This window comes from Anastrepha ludens, chromosome 5 (genome assembly GCF_028408465.1).
Source record: "Anastrepha ludens isolate Willacy chromosome 5, idAnaLude1.1, whole genome shotgun sequence".
In the NCBI taxonomy this organism is placed as follows: domain Eukaryota; kingdom Metazoa; phylum Arthropoda; class Insecta; order Diptera; family Tephritidae; genus Anastrepha; species Anastrepha ludens.
The window spans coordinates 127672013-127684038 of record NC_071501.1 but is presented as its reverse complement, the minus strand read 5'-3'; the positions used below and the strand labels follow the sequence as shown (position 1 = coordinate 127684038).

At 35.6% G+C, this 12026-nt stretch overlaps 1 protein-coding gene and 1 long non-coding RNA gene across 11 annotated transcripts in view; both read right to left on the bottom strand.

Moving 5' to 3' along the window:
• The window catches only part of LOC128863184 (fibronectin type-III domain-containing protein 3A), a 103559-nt gene that overhangs the window by 49652 nt on the left and 41881 nt on the right, over window positions 1-12026 (bottom strand). For 2 of the 10 annotated variants that reach the window (XM_054102193.1, XM_054102194.1), the window contains exon 1: window positions 4481-4834. The exons of 5 other annotated variants lie outside the window; for them this stretch is intronic. The gene's annotated coding sequence lies outside the window, so the exon portion shown is untranslated. 3 more of the 10 variants (XM_054102191.1, XM_054102192.1, XM_054102190.1) reach the window with 3 other exon arrangements.
• On the bottom strand, window positions 903-4167 carry LOC128863185 (uncharacterized). The gene is made up of 3 exons (XR_008454579.1): window positions 3527-4167; window positions 1475-1524; window positions 903-1394 (listed from the first exon to the last, which is right to left on the bottom strand). It is a non-coding gene; the product is annotated as an uncharacterized LOC128863185 (long non-coding RNA).

Below are 12026 nucleotides of genomic sequence, written 5' to 3'. Positions count from 1 at the left end.
CAGCAGCTTAAATCGTAACAGGAAAACTAAAAAATAACAATTTAACTAATGCAGTCAACAAATGTTTGCAAATATTTTATTATTTTATCAATCTTGTTCATTCTTAGATAAGACCAAATTCAATGCGAGTACTCTGTTTGGCTGGGGTTTACAAAGTTTTTTATTAATTCTTTAATGTCACACAATGTACTAAGATATATCAAAATAAGTAACTGAATTATCGGTTTTTAATAACGACCAGAATTACAAGGATACATATTGGCTACTTCTTTACCTCATACTAGGGCTGGAATAGTAAATTTGAGATGTGCACCTTGATGTGTTTTTATAAATGAAAGAGCCTACAGTTTTATGCTGCCTTCAAATGGCAGACTCTTGAAGAGCTTTTTCATAGTAGAAGTACACTCTAGGTATGTCTGCTGCCGAAAAACAACACTTTTTTTATGTTTAATGCCCAGATTTGGATCGATCCTAGGCAATATACAAAAATATACCCGAAAACAAATTTTTTGAATATTTACTTAATTATTGCTTATCTACTAAATGGCGAATTATTATATGTAAGCACTTATTTAGATATGCACGAGTGTAATGAATGCGAAATAGTCCTCGTTGTCCAACTTTTAAAGATATACCGTTATCGGTTATACTCACGTTTAATAAGAGTTATTTGCTAGTTTCTTATTATATTTAAATCTGGTTTATATGGCTTTCCTCACTACCGTGAATTTTTTTTCGATTTTCGCTCATCAGTGAATAAACTCAAGGTATACACAATTACATACACACATATTCACGTATATGTTGACGTTTAATTGTATATATTGAAATGTCATAATAAGTGTCGTCAATGCATAAGTCAAAATATATTATCAATATCTAATAAAGAAATGAATATGCCGTCGAATTAATTTGTATTAAATATTTGATTTAGAGGCGAGATAAGGAATTTCAAAGCTTATGAGATACATATGTACTTCGAGGGTACGAAGAAACACTAGCGGGAGCGATTAAAGGGCAAATATTTGGCAATGCAATGCCATGGCGTGGCACCAACAAGGGGGAGGGGTTTGATGATCTTATAAATCACTATTTGTTGTATTTATTACGGCATACTACAACATAATTTTTTTTTAAATCGTATGTCTTTAATTTTATTTATTCATAAAATAGAGAAGTTGAATAAATGTCATTTTCACTAGGCTTTAAAAATCTTTGCTCTTTTTTAAATAGTATTTTTCATCCATAGCTTAATTTTTTTTTGGGCCAGCAGACCTATAGTTTTAAACACTTTTATTCTTCATTGCATTTCTCTTTTTCACCTTTATCACTTTCAAATTAATGTTTTCTTATTATTGTTTTTATTTTTCGTGTATGGGAAATCTGGAACCCTGCTGCAATTTATTTGTGAACAAAAACATATGCTTTAGTTTCTAATGTCATTGAGTTCCTAGTCCATTAATGCTTTTCTTACACTTGACGTTTGCCAAATCCGACTAGGGTTAACTATTGCCACGCATTTTACTAAAAAATACACAGATAAATGAAAACGTGAGCAAATATTTAAATACATATGTACTTGGGTATGTATGTATGTACAAGGTGTGACTTGTAATGATCGAATAATGCATAATAAAAACGAGGTTTGTTACTTGTGTTTGCTTTACTTTAATTTCAATTTAATTGATGATGAGGGTTATTTTTTTGAAGCGCGGCCGAAGGCCGCCCACGCAAAAAGGAGTTCTACGCAAAAATACGGTAGATTCAATCGAAACTGAAGAAAAAAAGTGCGCACTTTTTTTATAAAATTTGTTGAATTTCTTATCATTCACTTACAGCATTTCGTCAATACAGAATTTCGTCAATACAGCATTTCGGCAATACAGAATATTTTTTACAGAATTTCGTATACAGAATTCTATAATACAGAATTCTGAAATACAGAATTTTGTATACAGCATTTTGTAAACAGAATATTGTATCATACAGCATTATGTACCCAACCCTTTTCTAAATCAGCCGAGCGATAAAATTAAATAATTGACAGAAATTATTAGGAAAATGTATCTTATCCTTCAAACTCTTAACTATGAAGCTAATACTTTTAACAGATTGAAATTCGTGTAGAAGCAATCAAGGAAATGTGTTGAAAGACTGTTGACTTCGAAAACGTTTACGCCTCACCGGCGTATGTGCATATGTTTGAAATAATATAAAATTGTTTATATTTACATAATTATAACTTATGGTTAGACCGTCTTGGTAGTAATTGTTATTGTACATACATACATATACATATGTACATACTATATACTGCTTGGTTATATGTGGACATGCCTTAGCTCGTTATTTTGTGCATTTTTGGGAGTTTTTGTTTCCCGAGCTAAAATATTCATACGCTCTTGTATACAAGTACAAACCCTCTCAGATAAAGATTCAGATTCTACTAGATTTGTTGTGGTTGTCTGTCGTCAATTCGTTTTCTTTCGTTTCTCATTTATGCCTTCCGAAAATATTTGTGTATCTAAATACATATGCACATATAACAGAAATGCAGCAATCGGTCGTGTGTAGTTTAATGGTGGGCACTGGTAAAGCTAACAGCAGAAATAATTTCCAATATCTAAATTACTCAACTCGTGCTTGGGCGTTCTTCATATCTCTTGTTCAATACAAAGTTATTTATGTGGACCTTCTTCATGGCAGCAGCCCTCACTATTGGTATAGTTCTAAAATAGACAGTTAAGCTATTTTATTAATATTCGTTTGCGCCTTTTTGTTTTTATTTGGTTTGTGTATTGGTCGGTATACATACATGCATACATAAGCACAAGCAATAACACATCCAAGTCACCCTTGAATCAGATGCAATAGCAGTTAAAGCGCATATTTTAAACTAACTGCTTTAAAATGAAATAACTGGATATTTGCCGTTATTTTTAAACAACTGGGACTAGTCGTGTTCAAAATAAGGTACTTTCTATTTTATAAGTGATCTGAAAAGAGATTTGTTACCTCATGCCTTCACCTACACACCACCTAAATAATGCCACTATAATATCCGTTGACCAAGTCACTTTTTCAATAATTTATTCATTCTCTTTCACTCGGCAACTTACATACATAAATTCATACATATAATATAAACTTTTTACACATCGACCAGTTTTTCAGTCGCTCGCTGTTCGTTTCTGTCAGTAAAATCGTTAGCTATAAGGCGAACAACTTTACAACTTCTTTGCTCATCCGCATTATAAATACAAATACTTGTTCATTTAATATCTCTCTCACAGCCTTAAGCCCCGAAGTTCCCTATTTAGTTCACTTAAGCATTCAACGCTCAATTGACTTCTTTTTGCCATGCGTCAGCGTCCCATATTTCTCTTTTTTCATCTCAGTTATAAATTTTTGTGCACCCAATAATTTTGTATATGCATATACAGTATGTACATTTGTAAGTATGTGCATGTTTTACTTGATTTCGATTTGATGGCTATTTTCATTCTTATTTTTATGCTGCTTTTACCGTAGTTCTTTCTCGGTACCAGATTGATTTTAATTTTTTTAGTTGTGTTCTTTTTTATTATAATTTACAATTTTTCCAAATACTCGACACAATTCCCGCACCGGAAATCACAATTGAAATCGTGAATTCTGTAATCTGCTGCTGCTGTCGATGCTGCTCGCTTTGGCAATCAGCTAGTTAGGCAAGCGAGCCAGCCGCACCATCCACACCAGCCGCACGCTAAGCGGGTCACAGTTATCGCTCACTATACATGTGTTCGCCCCTGTATCAGGCAACGTATGCATGTGAAGATATTACACCGCGCCCTGCCGCCTATTTGCCCCCTTTTAGAAAGCGAGCCGAGTGAATCCCCTATGCCAAGTTGGGGAAATAAAGAAAGCGACAACTTTCGAGTGTGTTCATTAAATCTAGTGTCCGACTCGCCACTCATTTTCTTCGCATCGATTATGCCTTGCTTCTTGCATTCTTTGCATTTTCTAAATATTTTTCATTTCACTCAAAAGCCATGTATGTAGTTATATGTATATGTAAATAAGTATGTATAATTATGCATAAGTATGCAAATATGTATGTAAATATGTAGGTAAGCGATTCTGTATTTTTATTCTTCTTCAGTTGCTTTTTGCGCTGATTTATTATTTATTCACCTTTTCGATCAGTGATTTCATTGCACAATTTTCACAATTTGAAATTTCACACCACACCACAATGAAGAAATCTGAAGAAAATTACGTGTCACTGATTCGTTTTTATTTTCTCGCTCGCTTTGTCCGAAACTGGAATTTCATATGCGAATTCTCATTTAACAATTCGGCCTTTCATTGCATTCCTCTGCTTTGCGCTGCCAATTCGCAAGTATAAGGAAAGTTGTGTTAACCAAAGCTTTTTATCAAACGTACACAATTTGTATTCAGCTGAATAAATACAAATTTTGAAAAATCCTCTTTGTTTTACCTATTAGCACATGTTCCAAAATTTTATATGAATTTTAATCATTGTTTTTTATTGCATTGCAGTTTGCTGCTTTTATATATTTCACTTTTCATATGTATTTCATATATATTTATTTATATATATGCAATATTAGTCGATTATGTATAAGTAATTGAAATATTTGGACTTGGAGGAAAAAGAAAAATCGCGCCGCTTTTCATAATTCGCTTAAACCGTTCGGTTTGAATGTTAGAATCGGACTATTCGCTTCAGACTTGAACGCACCACTTTGGCACGTCTTCCAAACAAATGAACGAGCAATGAACGGCGGCCGCACTGCCTATCTTTTCGACTACCATATTTACTCAACGCACATTCAATACATCCATCCCACCAACCAAGCTAGCAGCGAGTGAGATAGCGAACGAACGAACCTACCACCATCCACCAAACCAGACCAACCATCCAGTTATGGCAGGCTGTTGCGGCAGTCCAGCAAACCGATCGGTAGCACTGCCATCACATCTATTGCCTTCCGCCCACTCGTTGTTCCCTTGACTGACAAGTTGTAATATGTGACAGCCACTGAGAGAACACGTACACTTACCAGTTTGCTGAAATTGCAGAAATACGACAGCCCAACCTGTTTTCTTTGTTGCGGCCAGCGACATTTCAAGACTGTATGTTGCTATTGGATTGGCGCTGTTATGGAATTTTTGGCGTTTCAACTGGAATTTTCTTGCGAAGCCAAAATTAACTCTCAACCTCTAACTTCTCTTACCCTTGCTTCATTCTTATACTCTCGTTGAGCTGGTACATATGTAAGTCACGTATGTATATATGTACATACGTTTTGCGGGTGTAGGGAAATGTATGAGGAAAGTAGCTGTGTACACGCATTGCAATACTCTCATGCACTTACACATACCACACGGATATCAAAACAACTCTGGCTCAGAGAATGGAATCAAAAACCAACGAATACAACCGTCAGCTGAGAAATGACCGGCACAGTCAGACCGGCGAACACATCGGCATTCGTCAGTCAGCTGCTGTTCCAGAGTGCTGAGAGCCTTGACTTTTACAAGTAGAAGAGTTTGATGAGTGCCACATTGGAGAGCAATGGGGACCATGCAATGGACAATGAACATTTCTATTCATGCCTAATTTGTTTAGGAATTGTACCTCTATACCATATACACATACTATACCATACATCTGCAATTAAACACAATGAATATAAGTATGAATGCGCATACATATGTATGTATGTATAAAATAGTTCGCTTCTTTATATTAATTAAACGACGTTTTGGGAAGAACATAGTATTTTTGAAGCTTGGAAAAATAGCAAAAAAAAAAAATTTTTTAAATCTCTCTTTTATTTTTCATTGCGGTATGTCACCATACAGCTGATGGCGAGCGCAAAAAACTTTTTGTTTTGTTGGGCATCTTTGTCATTCGTAATCACGGAAGAACCAAGTTTAAACGATTTGTGATGCGCGATTTATTAATTTATTATTTATTTTTCTTATAATTTATTATTATCCTTTATTCAATAAAAACACTCGTATTTATATTTTCTTGGGCACTCAATCAAACGTACACTGTAAATATTGACAATTAAGATACTTACATTCGATTGCATTGAGATTCTAAGCTCACAGAAGTATTTTGCTGTTTTTGAAACCGTTACTCGAACAAGTTTCGTTTGTTTACTATAGTAACAGAAGTAGCAATATTCACCATCGCGTAATACGAAAAAAAACAGTTATATAAAAAATGTATAGCCCTTAAAAAAAGTTTTGAGTTTAGGAAAACCGTAATCCTTAGTAAAACAAGCAAAATTAACTTATGTTAAGGCGGTAGTCAATCGAAGAGCTGCGAGTTAAAAACCTTAAATTCAGTTTTAAAGAATGGCGGAGGTTCTGTCGCAGTTTAGTGTTATATGATGTTGATGGATAAACATTTTTGTAAATTCTTACAAAGAGATCACAATCAAGTTATGTTAAATGTGTATGCTTTTCAAGACAAAGCATTTACAAACTCTATAACAAATCTTTGGGCCTATCTTGAGGCAACATACTATATTATCAAAAAGTGAACAGAAGGCTGCTTTTACTCGAGGAATGGAGCAAAATACTTTCGTCGAAAGTTGATAGAATCTGCAGACAACTTGCCAAAAACATGCATTGGGCTTGTCGTGAAATGTTGCTAACATTTGATTGACGAATGAGAAAAAGCGTCAAATTTATGAGTGTCGCCCCAAGATCAATTTACAAATTTGTGGTAAGAAAAGTGCTTTTACACAAATTAATACATATTCACATATATTGACACAAAAAATATAAAGAAGACGTTTCGCTTAAAAATGCCATATCTTCGGAAAATTCGAACTCAGACACTTCACTCGCAAGCGAATTCCAATTTTCGGTCAATTTTAAATTGCTGGCATCATGTAGCTGGCATGTTGCGCGCTGTTTTCACGGCGTGAACTGGGTACTACCTTGCCGTGAGATACATACGAAATTTCACGCATATTTCACGGCAATGTAATTTTTTTGGATTTTGACAACCATTTCACGTGAAACGCGAACTTAGTACTATGCTTATGCCAAGACGCGTATTTACATATATTACATATATGCACATCACTACTAGTCAAAAGCAAAATACCACATCATAGCATTATCAGAATGGTAGCCAATCACGTGGCAAAAGTATTCTGTTTGATAAATAATGCCGATTTATTATCATTTTTAAAAGTACATTTATGTATATATGTATGTACATATAGTATGTTGTTTTGATTTCTATTTCATTCCTCAATCTTTCGCGTCAACGCACTCAGTGCAGAGAGCTCATGGGTTATTTCCATTTGTATGCATAATGACGGCTGCAAACAAGCAACAGATCATAAGAAATATTTGAACAGATCGACGTTTGTATGGCGTGGCTTACAACAGATTGAAAGTTAACAAAATGTTTGTTTTTCTTGCAATCGGCTGCCTGCGTGTGGCAAAGCTAACTATTTTTGTCATTTATTTTGAGATTTCGAAGTGTACACAAGAGCGGAAAAATGGGAACATTAAGCAAAAAGTTTATTGAAGAAACAAATACCATAAACACCATACATGGCCATTATTTTCTTTTCCCCGAGGGCGAGCAGCGCAAAATGAAAATTGTCAACCGATCCACGGGTGCATGGCGAAACGAATTTCAACCGATACTATGAATTGTTGTCTGTTTGTGGCCCCCATAAGTTTAGCAATATTTTCCATTCATACCGTTAGATGGTGGGACTTGTATATATTACATATGTACGTACATATTTATATATGCATGAGCATGTGAACTTTTATAAAAGCAAGCATTTCAATATGAGCAAACGATACTTATTTGAGAATACTGGATATTTTTTGTATGTTTCAAGCAATCGAAATGGGTCAGGCCACCGTAGCTGGCAATACTTGATGATGAGAACTCGATGCTGAGCACTTCTCTCTTGGGCTGTACTGCGCTGGCGTTGACAGCAGCAACAATAGCCGCCGCACAATGAAATCAGATTTATTGTTGTTTATATTTTTGATGCTCTTGGTAGAACGCATAAAGAGAGTGTAAGAAATCTCAATGGTGCATGCATAAGAGTATATATATATGCACGTGTTTGTACACACTGTGCCTCTGCAAGTTTTTCATTGCATTTTCAGGCAAATCAACTCTAAACTCTAAAAGCTGTAGTCAGCGAAAAATCATTCCTTTCAGTTGTATTGGTTTTTGTGTTTCTATGATTGAGTTTTGCGATATGTGTATGTATTGGTGGGAAAAATGTGAAGGGAATTTCCATGCTGGCTATCAGGTTTGTTGAGTTGGCTAAGTACATACGTACAGACATTGGCAAGTTGGTTGCTTGGCTGGCACCATTCGACTTGACAATTTTTTGAGATTAAGATGGTTGTTAAATTCCCCCTACAATAGATCAATTAGGTGCTTAGCAATGTGGTCCAAGTGGGCTCTGCCTTCGGGCAACCATTTAACCTAACCTGATCTATGTGGCTTGTGGTACCATTGTGTTGGAACCACATATCATAGGTTTACGGTACATTACTACGACCTTGAGTACGAGTATACTTATTCATAATTCATGAAATAACATACACCCCACTCCCACATTTTTTTTATGCATCGGAAGTTCTTCTTACCCATGTGGATTTGCTGCTTTGAATAATGTATACTCGTATGTATCTATCTTTGAACAAAATTCTGTACAATATGAGCTGAGACTTGCTTTTTTACCGTTTACTATTTACATCAATTAATTAGGTACCGTCATCTTAGGTGGTAAAATTACCGTAACAATGACACAATAACTGGTATATGTATGTATGCTTGAGTCTCGGAAGTATTTTAAGAATTAATCATATTTCGAAAGTATTATTACAGCGTTGATGGCAAATTTCAAATATATAATTTCTAAGTGCGTTTTGGGTAAAGTTACTTGATTAAAAATAAACGTCTTAAAATATGCGGCCCCGGAGGACCGTATTCACTTGATTGCCATTTTCTATGGCTGCAAGTGGTGATGAAAACTGGCTGGCACCGCAATTAACACTATATGTTACCCGTTTCCATTACCTTGTCAAATACGAAAACCAGTAAAAAGTTTATTTGGCGATGTTACCAGCATGCAAAATCTGGCTATTGAAAGCGGTAATAAAACCTGTTGAAAAAACAAACTTTCTAATAAAATTCATTGAACTTACTTAAAACCACATAGGACTAAAGGCCACATAGCACTAAGAATAAAGTATTATTCCATAATAGTAGACATTGGAAAAAATTGGGACAATTCGGGCCTAGCTCTGCTGAGATACTTTACTTTAAATCAACCTCTGCAATGAAATATATAAAAAATTATATTGTATATATTTTTTTATTGAATTTTAAAAGCGATCCAGTAATAGGTTCATTTAGAGCGTAAAAGGTTCGATGTAAATGAATAAAAAACAAGGAGGAATGTCAAAAGTAATAGGCTAATTCTGCCACTAATGATATCCGCGATAATTCGTCTACATTTAACGGAATTCTAGTCAATAAACGAACAGCATTCCACATAAGAAAGCATCTGGAGAGAAAAGTGTTAAAAATGTAAAGCGAAGCATTCTAGACGCGCAATTCCCGCCTTGAGCGAGCAAACGCAGTAAAAGGAAGTTTCCGAGTACACAGGTCAGCAAATTCCTTACTATTACCATGTAATAAGAATCACGTATGTTTAGATAGACTTTTAAATCATCGGCATACAAAATACTTTGCCTTTTACAAAGCAATGGCCCAAGAATACTGCCTTGAGTAACACCTGAGTACTGCCGAATATCGGTTACCAGGCAGAAAAAATATGGAATGAATTTGCAATTAAACTACTATATGGTACTTTGTCAAATGCATTGGAAAAATCTTACATCTTGATAACCAAGCTCAAATGAATTTATACAGTACTGCAAAAGTACGACTTGATTGGTAACAGCAACCAATCCACCGTGCACTGCCTAAAACAACACCCATCGTTAAACTTAACGCACCAAAATCTAATCTAATCGAATCATCAAATACGTGTCCGTCATTATTAAAACTAAAGACAAAAACTTCAGCGAACATTTTCTAAAGCCGAGTTTTATTTTTGTCATAATAAAACATCGTTGCTGGAGTATCAAATACAGACTTTTTCGGTTTTATGAAGCTTCAAAATGATTTTGATTATGATGTTATTCTTACATTGCAGAAAATATTTATTAAATATATAACAACTTCTTGAGACGTGGCGATTTCGTTGCCCGCCTTCTTTTTCCTGTGCCAAACTTAGCGGATTCTGCACCGAATGCTTCTAATCTTCGGCATAATCTTTCTCTCAATCAGCGAAATAATCTATGATCAAGAGAGGTCTTTACCAACAGAACCTTGTTTTGAGTAAGTCCTACGCCAATGGAAGTCAAATCCAATCTAACAAAAAGAGAAGAAGTCTATTTAAAATTTACGAGTTTTTTTATTAAAGGTTTAAGGCCGTTTGTGACACCCTTCTGACAATCCTACGTGATCAGGAACGATGTGCCGACATAATATTGCACAGGAATATATATATAATTGGCGCGTACACCCTTTTTGGGTGTTTGGCCGAGCTCCTCTTCCTATTTGTGGTGTGCGTCTTGATGTTGTTCGATAAATGGAGGGGGACCTACAGTTTGAAGCCGACTCCGAACGGCAGATAGTTTTATGAGGAACTTTTTCATGGCAGAGATACACTTGGAGGTTTGCCATTGCCTGCCGAGGGGCGACCGCTATTAGAAAAATGTTTTTCTTAATTTTGGTAATTTCACCGAGATTCGAACCAACGTTCTCTCTATGAATTCCGAATGGTAGTCACGCACTAACACATTCGGCTACGGCGGCACAGGGATAAGTCTTTTAAAATGTCGTTTTAAAATAAAATATGTAAAAATTTCAATTCTTTAGGCGCCACTATTTTTATTCAAAATACGGCTCTTAACAATTGTAAGTGAAAAGTTACATCATTTAAATGTCCTGAGCAGGTCTATAAGTAAAATTCACCAAGCAGTCGATTCATGAATGTCTAATTGTTGAGAGCGTCGAGATATCGGTGTTGAAGGTTGTTCAGCAACACCTTGCGCTACAGCAGCAATATTCTCCACAGAAATTCCAGTTCTTTTTCTATCCTCCACACATTCGAACGATTATTTCCACCAAAAATCACGAGATTTCCAATACGTTGTTTTTAAAGATCGACCATTCTCAGGCGTCACTTTTGAAGGACCCTTTATAAAGCATATTTGCACGCACACGCGTATGTATTTAACACAATCGTGTTTCTACATTTTGCTCAGCTTCTTTATGCTCCTGTATGGCATCATTAAGGCTTTTAGTTTTTTTTTGCTTTTACATTTGCTCTTCCTATTCCTTTCTTATACCCGGCGTACTGCTGACATCACCGTTATGTCATAACTTTGTTAACACATCTTAATCGATATGAATGCCCCTCAACACGAACAAATGCTAATCATAGTGAAAGAGGATGTTTCCCAGACCAACTTTGCCGCAGCTAAAGTTTTAACATTTTGGTCGAAAGTGCTATTAATTTATCGAAAATATCACATATGTATAAAACGATATCAACTCAAATTTCTGTCTCAAAACTTATAGGTGTGCATCTTCAACAAATGAAAGGTCCTACAGTTTTATGTCGCCTCCGAATGGCAAATTGTTTTTTATGATGAGGCTTTTCTGGGCACTACCGAGTGGTAGCCACGCACCAACCCCTTCTGTTACGGCGGCTGCTCCCGCTACTTTTACTTAAATGGGCATTTTTGACACGTTCTCAAAACAGCTATAATGAAAGGTCGATAAAAAAGGCAATTAGAGGGTCAAACTGTTCCACACAAGTTTTAAGCAGACTGATTCTGCTCACTGAAGAGTCTCTCGGGTCGTCCTTAGCATCGGGTGAATGTTCATCAAGGCAGAGGAGGAGAAGCTTTCGGCTTCGGATAGTGAGTGTACC